This window comes from Cyprinus carpio, chromosome A12 (genome assembly GCF_018340385.1).
Source record: "Cyprinus carpio isolate SPL01 chromosome A12, ASM1834038v1, whole genome shotgun sequence".
Taxonomy (NCBI): domain Eukaryota; kingdom Metazoa; phylum Chordata; class Actinopteri; order Cypriniformes; family Cyprinidae; genus Cyprinus; species Cyprinus carpio.
In genome coordinates, this window is record NC_056583.1 from 3154943 (window position 1) to 3177906 (window position 22964).

A 22964-nucleotide genomic window follows, 5' to 3' on the forward strand; every position below is an offset into this window, starting at 1 on the left:
TCATTTGATAGATCTCCTCATAATGCACAATTTTGCCTCAAGAACCATTGCTGTCAATCAAATCGTTCAATAATTATTCATAGATATGTTAAAAAACCTACTTTTGCGAACTAGTCCTAGGTTTTTTACCCGATCGGAACCAAACCACTGCAGTAATATTCTCTGGACTCTCTAGATCAATAATTATCCAAAACATGTTGAAATTTGTCCTTTGGTTACTTGTAACAGTATCATGTATTAAAGGGGTGTGGCCAAATATACTAAAAAGCCTATAAAACCTAAACGAAAACTCAAAACTTTACGAAACTTGGGGAAAACATATCTCAAATGACTCTTAAGAAGCATGCACAGTTTCATGGTGATCGGACGATAGCTGGCGCTGTAACATTAAAAAAAGCCCTCAAAAACACAAGATTTCAATGGAAAATGACCTGAAATTGTAGAACATGATCATAGTTTTTACACAAACACTAGATCTTCATATCATATGACATATCTCCTCATTCTGAACAACTTTGTCCTCTGGGACTAATGTTGTCAATCAAATCATTCATTAAATATTCACAAATATGTTAAAAACATACTTTCGCGAACTAGTCCGAGGTTTTCCCACTTAATCTCGATCAAACTACTACAGAGCAATTCTCTGGTCTCTTTAGATCAATAATTATCAAAAGAATGTTGAATTTTGCCCTTTGGTTAGCTATAACAGGTTAATTTAGAAAAGGGGTGAGGTCAAAATACCCAAAAGCCTATAAAACCTAAACAAAAACTCAAAACTTTACAAAACTTGATGACAACATGTGTCAGATTACTCTTAACAATTATACAAAGTTTCATAGAGATCGGATCATAGGTGGTGGTAAAAAACAGTGAGTTACAAAGGCCTCAAAAACTCAAGATTTATATGGTATATAGCCTCAAATTAGTTAAAACTCTCATATATTCACACAAACACCAGATATTCAAATCATATGAAAGAGCACCTCATTCTGAAAAACTTTTGGACCAATGTTGTCAATAAAACTGTTAAATAAATATTCAAGATTATTTAAAATGCTACTTTTGCAAACTAGTCCAACAGTTTAAGCTGAAAATCAATAAAAACCACTGAAGTACAATTCTCTAGACTCTGTAGGTCAATAATTATCAAAAAAAAAAAAAAAAAAAAAAAAAAAGTTGAACAATTTCATTTGGACAACTATAAACCTGTTAATAAATATGTCCTTTACATAGTGTACCCAAAGGCCTATTAATACAAACAGACAGCCCACAAATGATCAAAACTGTGTAAAATAATGCATATTTTCATTCTAGAGAAGCATGCAAAATTTAAGAGGGATTGGGCAAAAAATAACACTCTAATAGTCATAAATTTTAAAAAACACAGTGTTGTATGAGAAATTGCCATTTTTAACCACTAGATGGCAGCGGAAGGTCACTAATGGGCTCATTCAACTAACTTAAACAGTACTGGTCAAATGTTTCATGGAATTCATGCGAAAACATTATAAAACCACTGTTATAACATTTAAATTAAATCTCATTGAGACATTTAAAATCTCATTGAGTCAAAGTTTTTGTCAGCCATACATCCAGGTTGGCCGAGACCACCCCAAAGGTCTTAAAGTGCTTGAACCCCGGTAATCGCTGCTTGCAGCTATAATTAGGGGTTCAAGCACGAAGTGCTGAAACCCTATTGGAATTGTTAGGATTTTTATTATTATTATTATTATTATTCTTCTGCCCTAAAACTGATCGTGCAGACCAAACCGTAAGGCCTAGAGACTTGAAATTTGGCCAGATTGTAGAGCTCAATTTGGGGAGAACCTATCAAAGTCTCGACCCAATCGGCCTAACGGGGGCGCTACAGCGCAAAGTACAAAAATTTCAGACATTTTTGGCCCGCAGTCGTCGTAAACCGTTTGACGTAGACTCAAAAACTTTACATCGTTGTAATCCTTGGGTCAGTCCGAACAAAAGTGGAGCTACGACGCACGGTTTTTCCGCAAAATTGTGTTTTTCCGCAAAATTTGTGTTATATCCGAAACCTACTTTTGCGAACTAGTCCTAGGTTTTTCAACCGATCGAAACCAAACCACTGCAGAAATATTCTCTGGACTCTCTAGATCAATAATTATCCAAAACATGTTGAAATTTTTCATTTTAGCGCAAAATGGTATGCCAAAGAACGTCTATGCTAACGTTAGCCAAATGTTATTTTAGCTATAACTCTTGAACGGAATGAGATATCTTCACCAAACTTGGTAAATATATGTATAAGCTCAAACTTTGGTCAAATAAAAAAAATTGCGCACCTCTGCCACTTGGGGGCGCTATAAGACACAAAAAAACACATAAATGGCTATAACTAGTCAACTGTTGGTCCGATCGACTTGAAAATTGGTATGCATTGTCTTTGTCTAAAGGGGCACAAGTACCTTCGAGGACATTCGCGTATCTCAAAAAACATGGCCGCCATTGGCCAAACTAATTTAAGCACCTATTTGAAGGGGTTAACGGAGGTCAATCGGAACGAAACTCGGTGGGCACGTTCGACTCATGGACCTTAAGGTCTGTAAGAATTTTGAAAGAAATCGGCCACTAGTAGGCGCTAACGAGTTTTATGGCTCTCTAATCACGTGGTGTTTCACATATCAACACAATATGCATATCATTTGATAGATCTCCACATAATGCACAACTTTGCCTCAAGAACCATTGCTGTCAATCAAATCGTTCAATAATTATTCATAGATATGTTAAAAACCTACTTTTGCAAACTAGTCCTAGGTTTTTTACCTGATCGGAACCAAACCAGTGCAGTAATATTCTCTGGACTCTCTAGATCAATAATTATCCAAAACATGTTGAAATTTGTCCTTTGGTTTGCTATAACTGGGTCATTTTTAAAAGGGGCGTGGCCAAATATACTCAAAAGCCTATAAAACCTAAATGAAAACTCAAAACTTTATGAAACTTGATGAAAACATTGAGAAGATGAATCTTAACAAGCATGCAAAGATTCATGGAGATCGGCCCATAGTTGGCGCTATAACAGTTAAAAGAGCATCAAAAAACAAAAGATTTCTAAAGAAAATGACCTCAAATTGTAGAACATCTTCATATATTCACACAAACACTACATCTTAAAATCATATGATAGAACTCCTCATTCCGAACAACTTTGCCTCTAGGCCTAATGCTGTCATTCAAATCATTCATTAAATATTCAGAAATAAGTTAAAAACTTACTTTTGCGAACTAGTCCTAGGTTTTTCACTTAATCTCGATCAAACCACTACTGAACAATTCTCTGTACTCTCTAGATCAATAATTATCAAAACAAAATGTTGAATTTTGTCCTTTGGTTAGCTATAAAGGGTTAATTTATAAAAGGGGTGTGGCCAAAATACCCAAAAGCCTATAAAACCTAAACGAAAACTCAAAACCTTACAAAACTTGAGGACAACATGTGTCAGATGACTCTTAACAATTATGCAAAGTTTCATAGAGATCTGATCATAGGTGGTGCTAAAAACGGTTACAAAGGCCTCAAAAACTCAAGATTTAAATGGTAAATAGCCTCAAATTGGATGAAAATGCTCATATATTCACACAAACACTAGATCTTCATATCATGTGATAGAGCACCTCATTCTGAAAAACTTTTGGACCAATGTTGTCAATAAAACTGTTAATTAAATATTCAAGATTATTTAAAATGCTACTTTTTGCAAACTAATCCAACTACGGTTTAAGCTGAAAATCAATAAAACCACTGAAGTACAATTCTCTAGAATCTGTAGGTCAATAATTATTAAAAAAATGTTGAACAATTGCATTTGGACAACTAAAAACCGGTCAATTTTATAATATGTACTTTACATAGCGTACCCAAAGGCCTATTAATACAAACAGACAGCCCACAAATTATCAAAACTGTGTAAAATAATGCATATTTTCATTCTAGAGAAGCACGCAAAATTTAAGAGGGATTGGGCAAAAAATAACACTCTAATAGATCTAAATTTTAAAAACACAGTGTTGTATGAGAAATTGCCATTTTTAACCACTAGATGGCAGCGGAAGATCACTAATGGGCTAATTCAGCTAACTTAAACAGTACTATTCAAAGGTTTTATGGATTCATGTCAAAACATTATAAAACCACTGTTACAACATTTAAAATCTCATTGAGTCAAAGTTTGTCAGCCATACATCCAGGTTGGCCGAAACCACCCCGAAGGTCTTAAAGTGCTTGAACCCCGGTAATTGCTGCTTGCAGCTATATTTATTATTAGGGGTTCAAGCACGAAGTGCTGAAACCCTCTTGAAATTGTTAGGATTTTTATTATTAGGGGTTCAAGCACGCAGTGCTGAAACCCTCTTGTAATTGTTAGGATTTTTAATTGCATTATTATATTATTATTATTATTATTATTTCTTCTTCCGCCTTAAAACTGAACGGGCAGCCCAAACCGTAAGGCCTAGAGAGCTGAAACTTGGTCAAAAGGTAGTAGTCTTGCTCGCTACTCAGGCGCAAAGTACCGGCCTAATCGGCCTAACGGGGGCGCTACAGCGCAAAAATACAAAAATTTCAGACATTTTTGGCCCGCAGTCGTAAACCGTTTGACGTAGACTCAAAAACTTTACATCATTGTAATCCTTGGGTCAGTCCGAACAAAAGTGGAGTCCGAAATTTTTGCTCTACGACGCACGGTTTTTCCGCAAAATTGAGTTATATCTGAAACCTACTTTTGCGAACTAGTCCTAGGTTTTTCACCCGATCAGAACCAAACCACTGCAGAAATATTCTCTGGACACTCATTATCAATAATTATCAAAAAAAAAGTTGAAATTTTGATTCTTACGCGAAACAGTACGCCAAAAAGCATCTATGCTAACGTTAGCCAAATGTTATTTTAGCTATAACTCTTGAACGGAATGAGATATCTTCATCAAACTCGGTACACATTTGTATAAGCTCAATCTTTGGTCAAATAAAAAAAATTGCGCACCTCTGCCACTTGGGGGCGCTAAAAGACACAAAAAACACATAAATAACTATAACTAGGCAACCGTTGGGCCCGATCGACTTGAAAATTGGTATGCAGTTTCTTTGTCTGAATGGGCAATATTGTCTTTGAGGACATTCGTGTATCTCAAAAAACATGGCCGCCATTGGCCAATGAAATTTAAGCAACTATTAGACAAGGTTAACGGAGGTTGATCGGAACGAAACTTGGTGGGGATGTTCGTCTCATGGCCGGAAAGGTCTGTAAGAATTTTGAAAGAAATCGGCCACTAGTTGGCGCTAACGAGTTTTTTGGCCCTGTAATCACTAGGTGTTTCACATATCCATGCAATATGGATATCATTTGAAAGATCTCCTCATAATGCACAACTTTGCCTCAGTCAGTCAAATCGTTCATTAATTATTCATAATTATGTTAAAAACATCGTTTCATTAACTTATTCATAATTATTTTTAAAAACGGCCACTAGCTTGCGCTAAACGATTTCAATATTTTTGGCCTAGTAATGTTTATAGTTTTTCACATATCCAGTGCGGAACTTTGCATTGAAATGTCCTCAGGTTTGCCTCAAGAACCATTACTGTCATCAAATCGGTTCATTAATTCATAATTATGTTAAAAACATACTTTTGGCGAACTAGTCCTATAGGTTTTTCGCCCGATCGGAACCAAACTACTGCAGTAATATTCTGTGGACTCTCTAGATCAATAATTATCAATAAAAATTTGAATTTTGTCCTTTGGTTAGCTATAACTGGGTCATTTTTAAAAGGGGCGTGGCCAAATATACCCAATAGCCTATAAAACCTAATTGAAAACTCAAAACTTTATGAAACTTGGTGAAAACATGTAGCAGATGACTCTTATAAAGCATGCAAAAATTCATGGAGATCAGACCATAGGTGGCGCTATAACAGTTAAAAGGGCATCAAAAAACACAAGATTTCTATAGAAAATTACCTCAAATTGTAGAACATGTTCATATATTCACACAAACACTAGATCTTAAGATTATATGATAGAACTCCTCATTCTAAACAACTTTGCCTCTTGGCTTAATGCTGTCAATCAAATCGTTCATTAAATATTCACAAATAAGTTAAAAACTTACTTTTGCGAACTAGTCCTAGGTTTTCCACTTAATCTCAATCAAACCACTACTGAACAATTTTCTGGACCCTCTAGATCAATAATTATCAAAACAAAATTGAATTTTGTCCTTTGGTTAGCTCTAACAGGTTAATTTAGAAAAGTGGCGTGGCCAAAATACCCAAAAGCCTATAAAACCTAAACGAAAATTCAAAACTTTATGAAACTTGGTTTAAAACATGTGTCAGATTACTCTGAACAAGCATGCAAAGTTTCATGGAGATCAGACCATAGGTGGCGCTATAACAGTATAAAAGGTCTCAAAAACACAAGATTTATATGGTAAATGGCCTCAAATTGGTTGAAAATGCTCATATATTCACACAAACACTAGATCTTCATATCGTATGATAGATATCCTCATTCTGAACAACTTTGCCTATGGAACCAATGTTGTCAATAAAATTGTTAATTAAACATTATGTAAAATAAATTAAATAAGCTAAATTAACGAACTAGTTCAAGGGTTTAAGCTGAAAATCAATAAAACCACTGAAGTACAATTCTCTAGACTCTGTAGGTCAATAATTATCAAAAAAAAAATGTTGAACAATTGCATTTGGACAATTATAAACCAGTCATTTTATAATATGTCCTTTACATAGTGTACCCAAAGGCCTATTAATACAAACAGACAGCCCACAAATGATCAAAACTGTGTAAAATAATGCATATTTTCATTCTAGAGAAGCATGCAAAAATTAAGAGGGATTGGGCAAAAAAATAACACTCTAATAGTTATAAATTTTAAAAACACAGTGTGTTGTATGAGAAATTGCCATTTTTAACCACTAGATGGCAGCGGAAGATCACTAATGGGCTCATTCAACTAACTTAAACAGTACTGTTCAAATATTTCATGGATTCATGTGAAAACATTATAAAACCACTGTTATAACATTTAAAATCTCATTGAGTCAAAGTTTGTCAGCCATACATCCAGGTTGGCCGAGACCACCCCAAAGGTCTTAAAGTGCTTGAACCCCGGTAATTGCTGCTTGCAGCTATATTTATATTTATATTTATATTATGATATTATTTTTATTTGTAAATTATATTACTTTTATATTAATTAAATTCATTTTTACCTATTTTGAACGAGGGACTCATTGGTCAGTGGCGTGCTGTGAAGTATGATGGAGATATTTATCCTGGCATCACACAGGATACTGATGTCTACAGTGGTGCTCTGGTTAAAACCATGAGCCGTGTTGGACTCAATCATTTTTTTTTTTTTGGCCTCTAAAGGATAACATATCTGGTACATGATCTGGTACCAAACCAAAAATATCATAAACCTTATCCATGAGCTTGTAGCAGTGACCAAACGTAACAAGGAAATTATTGTGTTTCTTTGGAAAGAAATCTGGGAAAAACTTAATTAGATTTGGCCTTGAATCACATCACACACACACACACACACACACACACACACACACACACACACACATACACACACACGGGCAAACGCTCTCTCTCTCACACACATGCAAAAATACATACACTCACACATTCAAGGTGCTCAGAATTTTCCACATTGCACATCTCTGTTTAAATGATACAGTTTCAGGTGTTCTTTACAGTTACTCTTTACAAAAGATGAGTGTTCATTTAAGAGACCAATGAGAACATTTCGGTATCAAACTCTCAAAATTATATAGCCTCATAATTATCTCCCAATGTTGAAATTTTGATGCATCATTTATTGCTTATATTTTTGCCTTGCCATCAGTTGTGTCAGTTATTTACAGTATGCACTGTAACCATTCTGTGAGACAAATCAGTTTTATACATCAAGCTCAGCACTACACTAAAAACAAGTGTGGTTATGTTTAATGACTTTGTGAATTGAGTTTAATGAGTGTGATGAGTTTAAGAATTTTTCTAATAAATATCTCTTTCTCTCTACATTCATGTTAATTCATTGTCATTTCCACCTCCACCCTGTCATTTCCATCACCACACACATTTTAAAAAAAATGTTTTAAAAGTTCTCATCACATATTAAAAATGTATCCACAATTTATGAGATCATGCTCAATATAAAAAAATCTAGTTATTTATTTTCTAAAAAGCTCTTACCCAAACCAATTTTCAGAGTGTGACAGATAGCAAGGTGACATTGGTTCAATGTTGAAATTCCATCAGAATCATCATTTTGGTTGAGGTTGAAAATTCAATGAAAAATAACATTGGATCAATGATGATAATTCAACGCCTTCAATGTTGAAAAGACAGATATTGAATCAATGTTGATTTTTGGTTTGTATTTCCCCCATGGTGGAAATTTCAATCCTTCACCCAAAACCAAAACTCAAATGCAAATAAAAATAAATCATTTACATCTATATCAAAATAAATAAACAAATAAAAATTTGCCTGCTGAGTGTGTGAAAAAAAAAAAAAATGTGAACCAGTGAGATGAACCAGCTGGATATTATTATTATTAGTAGTAATAGTGGTGGTGGTAGTAGTAGTAACAGTAGTAGCAGTAATGTTTTTAGTAATTAATGGTTTCATTAACTGTTTTCGGCTTGCTAGAGGAGCACATTCAGACAGAGACTCCACTGAATGTCACAGAATCCTTCTAATTCTTGTGGTCATCCAGTTATATCATTAACTTAAAATAAACATTTTTAAATTGTTTTATATATATATATATATATATATATATATATATATATATATATATATATATATATATAATACATGTTCATACACTTCATAGCGAGAATTCCAATCTCGAAAATTCAGGTTGCGCCTCAGTCCAGTCCATTAGGTGTACAGTAATGTACAAGCTGGCTGCCAACCGCCAATTAAATCAAAGCCGTAATAGATTTCAAATGAATGCAACAGACAAAGACGAGGCCTAAGGGCAGCGACGAAGTGGTTTTTAGAGGCCAGTAATAAAAGATTACTATAAAAAAGCGGAATAAAATATAACGCCTAGAAATAATAATAGTAATATAAAAATCTGTGTAACGTTACTTTCTTCACAGAGAGTTTCCTTTATTTGATGAGTTGACAGAAGCTAATTATTTTCGAGCCGAAGAACATTACGGATTCAGAGAAAAGAAGCACATCGATTGTATTTCATTTCACATGTATTTCATTATTCATTTTTCTTACAACTTGTGTTTTTCTGGACAAATCCGAGTGATCTGCCAAGCTAAGAGTCACATGAACGCGCGCTGCACAGACCAACGGCCAAGGTAAGGACTTTCCTTAAATATATTAAATTTCGGTTTGTTTTTCCTCCAAACCCTAACAGATATGATCGTGAGAGTGTAATGTTTGTATCTGAACACTGCGTGTGACAGCATGAGCATGCTGATCAGGATTTTGACTTTTTTTTTTCCTGAAAAAAAAAACATTGAAAATATTAATATGTAATAAATATTTGTACAAAAGTTATTTTTCGTGTTCCTACTTTGAGTTTGATAATAAAGGAAAACCTAGCATTGTTTGATTTTATGTAATTTTTATGTTATGTGTGACCAGTTTTATAGATTTGTTTTGTTTTACTTTATACTTTTGACACACACACACACACATATATATATATATATATATATATATATATATATATATATTTAACCAATGGCTATGTTTTTCACCCTTCATTTTTGCCTTTTCGTAGGCCCATCAGAGGGATATTTCGACAGGTGTTGCATACTCTTCATTTTTACTTTGTTTTTTAAAACTAGGTCAGAGGGTGGGTTTCACTTTCAAGACATTGTTTATTGTAAAATGACTGTAATACCGGCTGAACAAGTGTCCAAAGTGAAAGAACTCTGTCTGGAGATCTGGGGTTTCATACTCATTGCCTTTCACTCCCTCTAAAGGATTTGCCCGAGTTAGAAGAACCAAAGTGGATTCTTCACTTCGAAGATGCCAGACGTGTTATGTTCATTTAAATTTTAGGAGTTATTTATTTTTTTGTAATTTATTTATTTATTTTTGACATTTATTTGTAACCTATTCATGTTTTGTGCAAATATGTCCCTGACACTCTTTTAGGTCGGCCGTTTTGCTGTTGTGGGAGGAGCATCAGTTGAGGCACGTAGGATGCTGTCTAACCAATGAGCCGGCCTCTCAGATGAATTGGGCAGCAGGAGACTGAAAGATGAGGTTGAACAAAAAAAAAAACCTCAATTTAGAGGCACCAGGTGTGCATGTTTGGTAAGTCAGAGTCCACTTGGGTCCTTTGATCCTAAATTCAGTTTTATCAAATTTAAGTCCATAAAAAGTCATCTGTATCTTAAATAGAATGAGAAAAGCCTTAATTATCTATTCAAGAAGTCTTAAACTTTGGGGGTGGAAAAATAAAATGCAAAATGGCTTAATATGATTATTAAAGGGATAGTTCACCCAGAAATTAAAATGGTAATTTACTCACCTTATTCCAAATCTGTATTAGTTTCTTTCTTGTGTTGAACACAAAAGAAGATTTGTTAAAGAATGTTAGTAACCCAGCAGCTGACGGTAACCACTGACTTCTATAGTAGGAAAAAAAGAAATACTGTGGAAGTCATTGCTACTGTCAGCTGTCTGGTTACCAACATTCTTTAACATATCTTCTTTTGTGTTCAACAGAAGAAAGAAACTCATACAGATTTGGAACATTTGTATATTGAGCATATAGTCCATATCAAGTTTGTATATGTTGATATATAACTTATAAACAATATAGAATGAGCCATTTAAATCATTATACAGTAGTTTGATATTACAAGCACATCTGAAAAATAGAGGACACAGAGTGAGTGTTGGTGAGTTTCCATTTGCATTTACTTCTATTTCACAGATGCAGTTTGTGTTTGTTATATATCGTCAGTTTTACCAGATCTTCTCCTGGCATTTGCTTAAATTCAGAATTAATTATTCCATGTAATTAAGTCACTTTGTCATCCATTTTATCATATTATGTGCCTATGTTGTATTTTAAGTTCCGTCTCCTGGTTTCACAGACAAGGCTTAAGCCTAGTCCTTAAGCCTAGTTTCTTTTGTCTCAAGATGCACACAAGTAATGTGTTTTTCCTAAGGCATTTTTATAAAAAACTTTAAATATCCCAATTTTACTAAGGCCTCATCCTTTATTAAAAGCTAATCCCTGTCTGTGAATCAGGGCCTATATGTATTGAGGCTGGGCACCACAAAGTTTGTTTGTGTTTGTTTTTGTTTTGTTTTAAATAAAAGAATCACTTGTCTTACTTAAATGCATTGCTATTTTCCTGTTCAAATAGTTTGTTTAAATCGTGTGGGGGCAAAAATAAATATTTGCATGTAAACTGAAGGATGTAGTTTACATTGAGTGACCTTTTGATTCAAAACCATATTAATTTGCAGTCCTGAATGTTCTCTTATTGAAAGGAGTAAAAATCAAGATTGGTTTGATCATATTTCTATGTAGATTCAATGTTAAATAAGTGGTTTAGTTTAAGTTGAAGAAATGTTGATTTTTATATCTTGATCTATTTTTCATCTTCGAAATAACATTATTTGAGGATGAAAAAAATCAGTGTTAAACTTCAACATTGATTCAGTGATAATTTGGTTGATGCATTAACATACCGCGTAATTTTAGAATAGGTACCCTTTAGGTACAAAAAACTTACAGTATAAATACTTTATAATTTTTTTTTTAGGTTATTACCCCCTTATAGCCCAAACGTTGCATATTGTTCCCTTATAGCAACGAGTACAGTAGGTACTGTGGAGGTACTCCTTAGTTACAAATAGGTACTGTAAATTTTGTTTAATTACACGGTACATTGCAGGCTGTAATCTAAAGCGTTACCAAAAAATTTAATGTGGTTTATTGTTGTCAGTTTTCCCTGAGATCTTTAACAAACAGTTAGATTAGGTACCTAATCTACATTGGGTACACTTATAATAGGCAGATATGGCAAAATGTTGAATACGTCCTAAATAAATTGTCATTTAAAATGGTAATATTGCCCTCTAGCGGATGAACCCTGTAAATGCGACTCACAATAAAGAAGCCCATCACAGCAAAGCCATCTTGAACTTTTGCTGCGGTGCTGTCATTAAGATCACTTCGCTGGCTGACAATGTGCATCTCCATAGGAAAATATGACACCTTAGTCAAAATGCAAGCGACATTTTCAATGTCTGTCACAACTTGATCTTGCAGGCCTCATCTGTGTCCGTTCAGAGAGTACTCAGATCCCGGATGGTTCACCAGGTCCTTTCCACCCCAAGGTGCATTTGTGCTTCAGACCTCCTCCTCTAAGTCCCACTGCTCCTTCCTTCAGCTCACACTTAACTGCAGGGATAGCATGCAGGAGAACACCGATAATACGTGCAGGTGTGTTTACTTATGTGCATACTGTAGGCTGTATTCCTGATTCCACACCTGTGTGTCCGTTATTCTTCAGCATCTTCATGGTGTGAGGAAGACCGAAGTTAATCAGGTCAACAGATCCCAGCTCTTGGTTTTTAACGACTTTCTGGGAGTCAATGTTGATTGGAGACTGTTTACGCCCATTACATTTGGGATAGTGTTTGCCCCAATGTGGGAGCGAGTTTTCTTTAAATAAATAAATAAATAAAAATAAAAAGTATTTAGTCAGGAGAAGACAATTTATTTAGATTTCAAATTAACTATATAAACCTATAAAAAATAATAATGAAAATGATACAACAATTTGACCATAATCTTACTAAAATTAAAATTAAAACATCTATAAAAATGAAAACTAATCCTAAATATTAATAAAAACTATAATAGTATCTCAATAATATTAAAATATGGCAATATGACAGTTATATTACTTTTCTTGTATGTATTAAATACGAGTATTTAAATGTTTTTCTATGGAAGTATTATTTTATATACTATATTACAATAGACATATATTGTCTCTTCATTTTAACTGGACCATATGCAGTCATGCCTGACAACTTGACAGATGTTTTCTGAATTTTGGATTTATAAATATGAAGGTCGAGATCACAGATTTCTTTGGAAAGTGATAAGACTTAGGTTGTTTTAGCCTTTATTAAACTATAATACATTTTATGCATAGTTAATCAACAACAATTTACACAGTTTTTTTTTTTTTTTTTTTTTTTTTTGGCCTTTTTCAGTTTTTTTGAGATGTTAACAGATATATACCTGTTGCACATTGCTTAAAACAGTAATAGCTGTCATAAAAAAAAAAATGTTACAAAGGGGAAACTGGTCATTTTTGCGCTTTTTGGGACCATTTCGTTCATCCAGTTTAAAAAGTTACGTTCAAGGCATGTGTCATAAACCCGAGTCATTTGAGTGCTCATTGGCTGCTTGGCTGCACATTACGCATTTACGTCATTGGGTTGAGCTCCCATTATTCATGAGCAATGTAGCATTATACATGAAAAGGACTCATCTAATCCAATAACTGCACTGTGATTTGCATGAGCTATCCCAGTATATATGCTTTGGAAAGTAGCACTTGTGTCACTCATTGTTGTTTAGAATCATGGCTCGTGTTTGTGCCTTTGTGCAGTTCAACAACACAAAAGTGTTCACTTTTCGTTCAGACAAATCACAGTATCTATAATGAGAGGTGGGTTATTGAGTATGTATTATGTATTTTTTGATTTACTTACTACTGTTACTGTCAGGGTTCTCTGGGATAAAGGTCTCAAGTGCAGAAAGGCGACTCAAACTGATTTATTCAGTATCATCAGAAGATCAGAATCCTGGCCGAAATCAAGGTCCAGACAGGCAAACACACCACACAAAGCAGCTTGCACAAACAGGAACATACAGGTGTAGAAATCCAGACTAAAAATCGATTCTCACAAAGGACATTCCTCCAGAGCAGACACGATAAAGTTTCAGGTCAACAGTCTCTCCACACAGAGCTGACTCACCTGGTATGGAGTTTCTCACCTGGAGTTTACCAAATGCCTCCATGAACCACTTGTTGGAGATCAAGCAAGGCAGTGGCTAAGACCAAGTAAGAATATACAGGCTCAACAGATATACAGATATGTTTTTGCTTTGTGTATGCATAGCATTATGGTTTTAGTTAGATCAAATTTTAATGATTACATTTCAATTCTACTATTGTACATTTCTTGACCTGAAGCATCATTTGTTGACTGTTGACGCAAGTTGACTATTATTTTTTCACTAGGTACTGCTGCATGTGAGAAGCCCTGAGACATAATCCTGGCTCCAAGACTGCTTAGGGACCTAGAAAATCTAAGTGGCGACCACCAGACTTCCTCACTTGAGTCATTCCACAGTCTGCTCATTTGGTTTGTGCCAAAGAGTGTGGTATTTTCTTTTGTCAGGATGTTGTGCAGGTATGTTTTCATTTGCAAGTGAATTAATGCGTTACAATTGCATACAATTTCACCTTAGATCACAACTGGCAGCTATGCACTACAACGAAAACACTGCAAGAGAACAAGCTACAACTGCTACTGGACAGCTAAGATGGCACATGCAGTATCCTCGTCACAAAAAGGGAGAATGCACTGTGAGGCCACTAAAGACAAGGCCTACATATGGTATGCAATTTATTAGCATTGACTATATGTAATTACAACATAGTATTTGTTCTTAATAGCTTGTTCTTTTCATTCTGCAGGGTATGTAGATCAATTACTGGAGCTTCTTTTTGACAGTGTGTTAGAGGAGCTGAAGCAGTTCCAGGATGAGCTCAAGAAACTGCACATTCCAGAACACTTGTGTACCCAGTTCACACGACCTGAAAAATTTGAGACTGTAGCAATGCACGCTTCAAATCCTTGACAATGGAGTAGAAGAGCCACTTAGCCTATGCACTTAGCCTTTACGTAAACACATATTATGTGAAATAATAATAAAAATTTTAAGATTCTGCAAGATGTATGTAAACGTTTGATCTCAACTGTATATTTATATCTGCATATATCTTTTGTAAATAATACTTTTAATAAACATGTTTAATGACAAGAACATTGATGAATTTCTTGTTAGTGTGTTGAATTTTTCAACATTGCTTAAATACTTTTTACAATGTGACCATTAGAACATTGGTATTCTGGTTTTCTGAGAGCTATTCTCACATGATTCCCAAAGTCTCGGTGCTGGCAGGAGTTGTAGGTGGGAGGGAGTGAATGAACAGCGCTCTCTTCCACCCTCAATACCCATGGCTGAAGTGCCCTTGAGCAAGGCACTGAACCCCCAGTTGCTCCCCGGGCGCTGGATATATAGCTGCCCACTGCTCCAGGTGTGTGTTCACTTCTCACTGCTGTGTGTGTGCACTTGGATGGGTTAAATGCAAAGCACCAATTTCAAGTATGGGTTACCATACTTGACAAATGTCACGACTTTCACAAGTATAGGTACAAGTTTAGGAAGCAGAGAAACTACCATTTTGTAGCATATACATATTTTTATTTGTTGATTTGCTGGCAGGAGTTGTAGGTGGATACACAGTTGTAATACTGAACAGTGTATCAATATAGTGTTCACATTAAAGTCAGTACGTCAAATAATCTTTTTTTGATATAATTAAAAAAAACAGACCTGTTGAGGGAAGGGTTTCGAGTATCTCCAAACAACTGTCGATACGTGCCATAGACTGCTTGCAGAACATATGGGTTTAGAGCCACAGGCTCAAAACCTGGATGATCCGTTATACAGGCATCACCATTCACCTGTTCGCATCTGTGCATAACCCATTTGCAAGAAAATTGACTTCAGTACTTGCTGGTATTGGCTAGAAGTTTAGGCGATATTGCTTCAGAAACCATTCAGTGCATTAGTAGTATTACCTGTGTTTTGTCTTTGCAACATACATTCTCCCGGGGACCAAGTCTGGAGCAATTACCACACAAACACCTATTATAAGATTACAACGTGATGCACATGTATTACATTACTTTAATACGGGACATATAGTTACACATGTCTGCAAAACAAAAATTGTCTAGTTTACTTTTGCAGCATTCATATACAACATAAACTTCGAATTGTTAATTTACTAATATAAAACCGCTACCAGAATAAAACTTCTATCGGCGCTTCATCTGGTTCGTCTACACGTTCTAGTGTATTCACGTGAGGGTCCAAACTGATAAGGCAGTGGACCCGTCATCATTCTGATCAAAGTGTGGGGATTCTGGTGGGGAGAAGTCCTCCACTTCCACAGTGCTCTCAGAACCACTGTAGCTGCTGCTCTCGGCGTCGCTGTCCATCTTGTCAACGTGTGTGTGTTTGCTTTATCAGTGTGTAAATTAGCAGTATTTATTCACTTATTGTAACTCCCCTTTTATGCAATCTCCGCCTTTTCTCCACACTCTAGCCCCACACCGTACCCCCAGTAAACAACGCTCCTTTTCAGAAAGTTTTTCAAATCGGAGGTGTGAAAAAGCACCTCTGAAACAGGGGGGTTCCATGACCCTTTAATGTTAAAAAGACTTGTTTTTTCATATAAAGTAAAGAACTAATATAGGCCTAAGACCGTAGGCGAAAAAATTACCTGTTTACAGGGCTACAGTATATACAGGTGCATCTCAAATTAGAATGTTGTGGAAAAAGTTCAATTATTTTAGTAATTCAACTCAAATTGTGAAACTTGTGTATTAAGAGCCTTTAGTGCCTTCTTTAACAGAATCATGCAAAATAAAACTACAGTCACTGAATATGTAAACTAAATTAAGTTCAACTTCAGTTATACTAACCCACTGAAGCATCCGCACTGTTGACGGTCGGACACAGAAGAGCAGCAAAAATGACCAGCAAGACAATCATCTACATTAAGCCAAATAAATGAATAAAATAAATCATTAAAACCAGAAAACAATACTGTTAACAGAATTTTAATCATACAAGTAGGCATAATTAACTTAATTTGACATGAGAAATGCAATCACATAATGTAGACTCTGGTCTCACCTCTTGACTTGATTCACCTGTCTGCAAGCAGGAATATGATGAGTTATTGGCTTCATTCTTGCCTTTAGTACTCTTCATGTCACAACTGGTCAAGGAGGCAAACAGGCAGATTCAAGCTAGCAGGTAAATTTATTAAGACAACTGAGGAGAATCTTCCAACATAGGAGAATCAAACTGAGGTGATCAATGGAAGCAGAGAAAACGTAGTCTTATCTGAACCGAAACTTCTAGTCCTTCAACAGATAGCAGAGGATTCTAGGATCAACAGGCTGACAGGTAGAGCTGAGAAGCTTGTAACCTTGAGGCCAGCCTACGAGTGATTGAGGTGAGTGTGTTTTTGAATGGTGTTGTAAAAGGATGCAGGTGTCCATGATTAATATTTAGGTGATTGTGAAGGGGTGTAGGAGGCTTGTGAGGCTGGTGAGGCAGGTGATTCCGTGACACTTCACTGCTCACCTGTAATGGGTGTGTCACTTTCATCAGCTCATCTACTGACAAAAAAAGGACATTCCTATCGAACGCTCACATGTCACATTACTGCGTTGTTTATCTTTGGAGATTTCTTATGACTTCATAGCAGTCACTTTGATTTAATCTTATCGCGTTTTTACCTCTCAGCATCACATATCGGTCAGGCTCTCTAAAACTCTCGTGATGGAGGGTGAAGATGAAGTTCACTACACCACGCTTTCCCTTACTAGCCTTTAAAACGAGTCAAAATAACTTTATTGGCCGCTGACCTTCAAATATTTCCAAAATTAATTAAATAAACAGCACCAGTTTACGTTAATTTCTGGATGCTTTTAAAAACAAAGATCCATTAGTAGTGGAACAACCCAAAAATAACCAACCATTTAGTGATTTAGTAATTAGATTTAATTAGATATAGGCTAAATCTAAATTTAATTTCCAGTATCGTTCTAAAAACTTTATGATCTTTTGATGATGTCATTCCAGACACAATCGTTCTTCCGTAGCAAGCCGGAATAATATCTAAACAGAAACCATTAGCCTGTATTGTTACCGTCAACCATCCTCATTCTTCTTTAGAGTTTATTTTAAAGGGCATTAACAATATCAGACATGTTCAGATGGCATCAGTTGATTTATAGACTATCCTACTTGATTTTGTATCGTTTACTTACTTCTTACATTAAAAAAGTTCATTTTTATATTTTTTTATTTTAACTTATTGCAGTTGTTTTTGGCCCACCAAAAAAGTCACTATCCAACCCGATCGCATGAGAAAAAGGTCATTATTTAAGGAGGTGGAATGCGCTTTTTAGGGGGAAAATAAAATAAAAATACATAAGCATGAAGGCCCACTGAAATGTTAGTGGGACGCCAATAGATCGTACAAATTGATAAAAATCAGCTACCAATCCGTACAAAGATAGGCTACCTGAGAAGTAGACAGACATAGAGGGAGACTGATGGTATGTCAAAGCTATTTTAATTAAGTAAGGCTAATCAGTGTACTTTGGGTAGCTATACATTTGCATAAACTACATTAAGTAGTTACCACCTATGGCTTTTGTATGAGCTATGAGATATACAAAAACCTTCAACATAACATACGTAAGTAGACTATACAAAAAGAGGTTTCATTTCTCAGGGAAATAATATTAGCTGCTGTGTATACAATCCTTAACAGTCACTCATTTTAAGGATAGGCACACAATTCCACAACATAAACATTCCCCACCTCAGCCAGATTAGATACATGTTAATATAATTTCAATTCAATTCATGTTCAGGCTCATACTGGGATGTTCCTTGAAACTAACCTTCTGGAATGAATGATAACGCCATAAATAACAATCTCAGGCTCACCCATGGCATCCTGCCTCTGCAATTACTTAAAACACCATCTGATTCTAAAGAGCAATTAACACCCATTCAAAAGCTGTGTAGGCTGATGTGATGTGTTTTATTTTGTTTGTTTGTTTGTTTTTTTCATTCAATATATAAACCACAAGGACATCATTAAATTCTAGTAAACATTTATCATTGCCTGCCTGTCTCCTTTTAGAAGGCTCTTAAAATTGAAATTACATTATATGCTTAAACCAAATTTGAATGCATTTCTTTAAAATGCAAGGATGAAGAGGAGATAAAAGTTTCTTTATACAGGTGTAACACGTAAGTTCAGCTCTGAGTCACTCTATCTATATCAGTTTATCTGTTTTAGTATCTGGCTTATCGACTACAGATTCGTCTGGCGGCTGAAAACTATTTCAAAACTTACATAATACCTTTGTAAGCTGCCTGTCTGCTGCACTACCTCCACTTACCTGACTTTTAGGCTACCTGTACTTTATTTTTACCTCTCAGGTTTTTCTGGTTAGCATTATCCCATTAGCCCTTCTGGCAGATGCTGTGACTACCACCATCTGATTCTCTCTCTCTTTTTTTCTAAATCCCAGATATTTCATAATGTTATACAGATATTTTGAATGTGAAATGTACTTATATTTTCCTTGTCTGTTGCCTTTCACATCACAAAATAGTCTCTAGGGTTTGGTTCTGTTTGATTATTATTTTTTTTTCAAGGTCCATGTGCAAAGATGGCATTTTTTTTTTTTTTGCATATAAATGGATCTTGTGCCCATTGAGCAATTGCTACAATATGTTTATGCATGAACAATGCCTCCACACATTCACATCAAGCTCAAGGGAGACACAACTGATGCTTCCCTTTCAAACATTATCCAGTGGTGTTACTGTAAGTGTAAAGATTCATCAACATGGCTGGGATCCATTTGCAGTTTTATTGGAAACTTAATCAGACAAGCAGAGGTCAAGACACAGATCAGGCAGTAACTTAGGGCAGGCAGAATGGAGAACATAGACAGACCTGAGTTTAGATATCAATCAGCAACTGAGACAGGCTTAGGTCTGGGCAGGCAGTAATCCAATATCAATAGTCTAGTAAACAGAGCAAAAATCAGAGGGGCAGGCGGCGATTCAATAAGAGAGAGAGAGAGGGAGACAGGCAAGGTAATAACAAAAGGCAGTCAAATCAAACAGGAATAATGCTAAGAAATGTTCACCAAGGCAAAACAAGACTTCGCAAAGAGTCTTCTTCTTCTTCTTTAGCTGCTTAACGGCGAATGCGGACTAACTTAGCGCACTACCGCCACCCTCCATATAAATTGTGCCTGATCATCACTATGGCTTAAATCTTTGGAAATAATGTAGCCTGCAAGCTACCAAAAAATAAATAAATAAATAAATAAATAAATAAAAACCCACCCCTATATTCTATCAATGAGTCCGGTGTGCTTTAAAAATTCAAACATATATTTTATTACTCTATGATCAGAAGCCTTAGACAAAATATCTCTAAAGATAAAACTTTCCCCACTGTCCCCTATTTTCCTTTTAAATAAAACCCTTTCTCTATTAAATTGCCTACACATCATAAAGACATGTTCCACTGTTTCTGGCACATTACAAATCTCACAGTTTCCTGAATTATGTTTTCCTATCAGCTGTAATGTTTTTCACAAAGAGTCTGGGTGGAAGAGCTCCTTAAATAGTCAATTATCAGTGCCTGGTACGGGGCTGATGGGAAATGTAGTGCGAGGAAAAACTACGAGGAAAAACTAGTACTAGAGGGAAAACTAGTACTCTGGTGATGGAGCCCTCTGGTGGCCCGGAGAGGGAATCAGAGAAGCGCACTCTGTGACAAAGCCCCCTCCCTGCAAGCGGCTCCGGAAGCAAGGAGGTGGTAGACGCCGGAGTCTTTCACATGGTCTGGGGGCCAGTCTTTCCGGGTAGTTACTGTGGAACTCCTCCACAAGACTGGGATCTAGAATGTCATCCGCATTCACCCAGGACCTCTCCTCCAGGCCGTAACCCTCCCAGTTGACCAGATATTGGAGAGCTCTCCCCCAGCGTCTGGAGTCAAGCAGTTCTCGAACCTGATAGTTCTCCTCACCTTCCACCGTTATGGGAAGTGTACCCTGGTCTTCGAGCACCTCCTCTCCTCTCTCACTGGGCCAGCAGCAGGCTTCAACAAGGAGACATGAAATGTAGGAGAAACAAGGAAGTGATTAGGCAAAGCGGTGATGCCGATCCGCCTGAATCCATTGACGTCTTACAGCATGCTGTAAATGATGATGAGCCTGATTCCAAGTCTCCTCACTTCTCTGAATCCAGTCATTCACTGTAGGAACATTAGATGGTTCTCCTGACCATGGAAACAGGTGTGGTTGATATCCCAGAATACACTGAAATGGAGTTAATCCAGTAGAAGGTTTGCGGAGAGAGTTTTGAGCATATTTGGCCCACATGATGTAACGACTCCAGTCCTGTTAATTCTGATTACAATATGAACAAAGGAACAGGTCAGTTCCTGGTTGAGTCTCTTTACTTGACCATTGGATTGGGGATTGTAGCCAGAGATGAGGCTTACATTGATCTCCAGTGCCTTGAAGAAAGCTGACCATAGATGGGAGGTAAACTGAGGACCCCAGTCGGAAACGATGTCCTCCAGTAAACCATAGAAGCGGAAGACTAGATTACATAGTTGTTCCGCGGTCTTCAGGACGGTAGGTAACTTAGGCAGGGTAATGAGATGACAGGCCTTAGAGAAGCGGTCAATAGCCATAAGGATAGTGGTATGGCCATTAGAACTAGGTAGATCGGTGATGAAATCTATGGCGATATGTGACCAGGGACGTTGTGGGATGGGTAGCAGCTGAAGAAGTCCTGCTGGTAGTCAAGTCAAGTCAAGTCTGCTTTATTGTCAATTCTTCCACATGTACAGTACATACATACAGAGAATTGAAATTGCGTTACTCTCAGACCCATGGTGCATACAGATAACACTAACAATAGAGCCTAAAAATACAGATAGATGCAGATAAAATATAAAATATAAAATACAACTATACAAATAAGGGCATGTAAAAAAATTATAAAAATACAAATAAAGTTAAATAAAGATGCACATGGCAGATAGAGTGCAAACCAGTGAGGTGAACAAACATTGCAGATAAAATATTGTGGTGCAAAAAAAAGCTTATTCAGTCTGATTAAAGTGACAAAGGGCTCAGAGAGCAGTTCTTTTATTTAAACTGACTGAAGAGGAAGTAGAATGACATCAGTTTTATGCTGAATGACGTAGTGAGCAGACCAATGCTGCACAAAGTGACTGGTGCATGTCATCGTATGTTAGTGGGATGGGGGGAGTGGAAGGACCTGGGGATGTGGGACCTGGCGGGGAGGTTCATAGTTCAATGGTGCCTGGGGCAGAAGAGGGAAGGGGGGGCAAGCTCGGGAGTGAGTTCATCTTCCTGACAGCCTGTCCTTCAGTCTGCCGGTCCTGGCCTGGAGACTCCGTAGTAGTAAGTGGGATGGTTTCTGAGTATTACACACCCTGCAATCATGAATCAGGCTAATCGTATCCTTTCTTAGGGATGGCCACCAGAACCAGTTCTGAAGTAGTTGGATGGTGGCATTAACCCTCTGGAGTCGATTAACGCGTATACGCGTTTTGGGGTATTTTCTCCTGATAACCCCGAAAAGAACTTAAATTACACTTTCAGTTTTGATCGTACAGATAAGTGCAATACATCAATCGAATCTGTAAAGGGTCTACTTTTTTTGTATACAGACATAATAACAACAAAACTTTGTGCACTTATAAAATAAAGATAACAAACAAGGAGTGCTGTCTGCAGCCTTTGTCTGCGCTGATCTTCAGATACAAATGCGTCATTAAAATGAACTGTAACTCAGTGAATACTCAACGAAGAGACATGAGAGAGATATCTATAGAAAGCCTGACATGTCTACTTTTAAAACTAAACAAGTGCTGCTGAAAACAAATATTCTGTGATAAAGTAATCCATATGAAAACAACG

General features: G+C 36.3%; 1 long non-coding RNA gene across 1 annotated transcript; it reads left to right on the plus strand.

Annotated features, from left to right (window-relative positions):
• Nucleotides 1-9817: 9817 nt before the first annotated feature.
• LOC109075895 lies at nt 9818-15144 on the plus strand. The gene is made up of 6 exons (XR_006161291.1): nt 9818-10370; nt 12346-12519; nt 13838-14158; nt 14339-14462; nt 14569-14717; nt 14798-15144. It is a non-coding gene; the product is annotated as an uncharacterized LOC109075895 (long non-coding RNA).
• Nucleotides 15145-22964: the final 7820 nt, after the last annotated feature.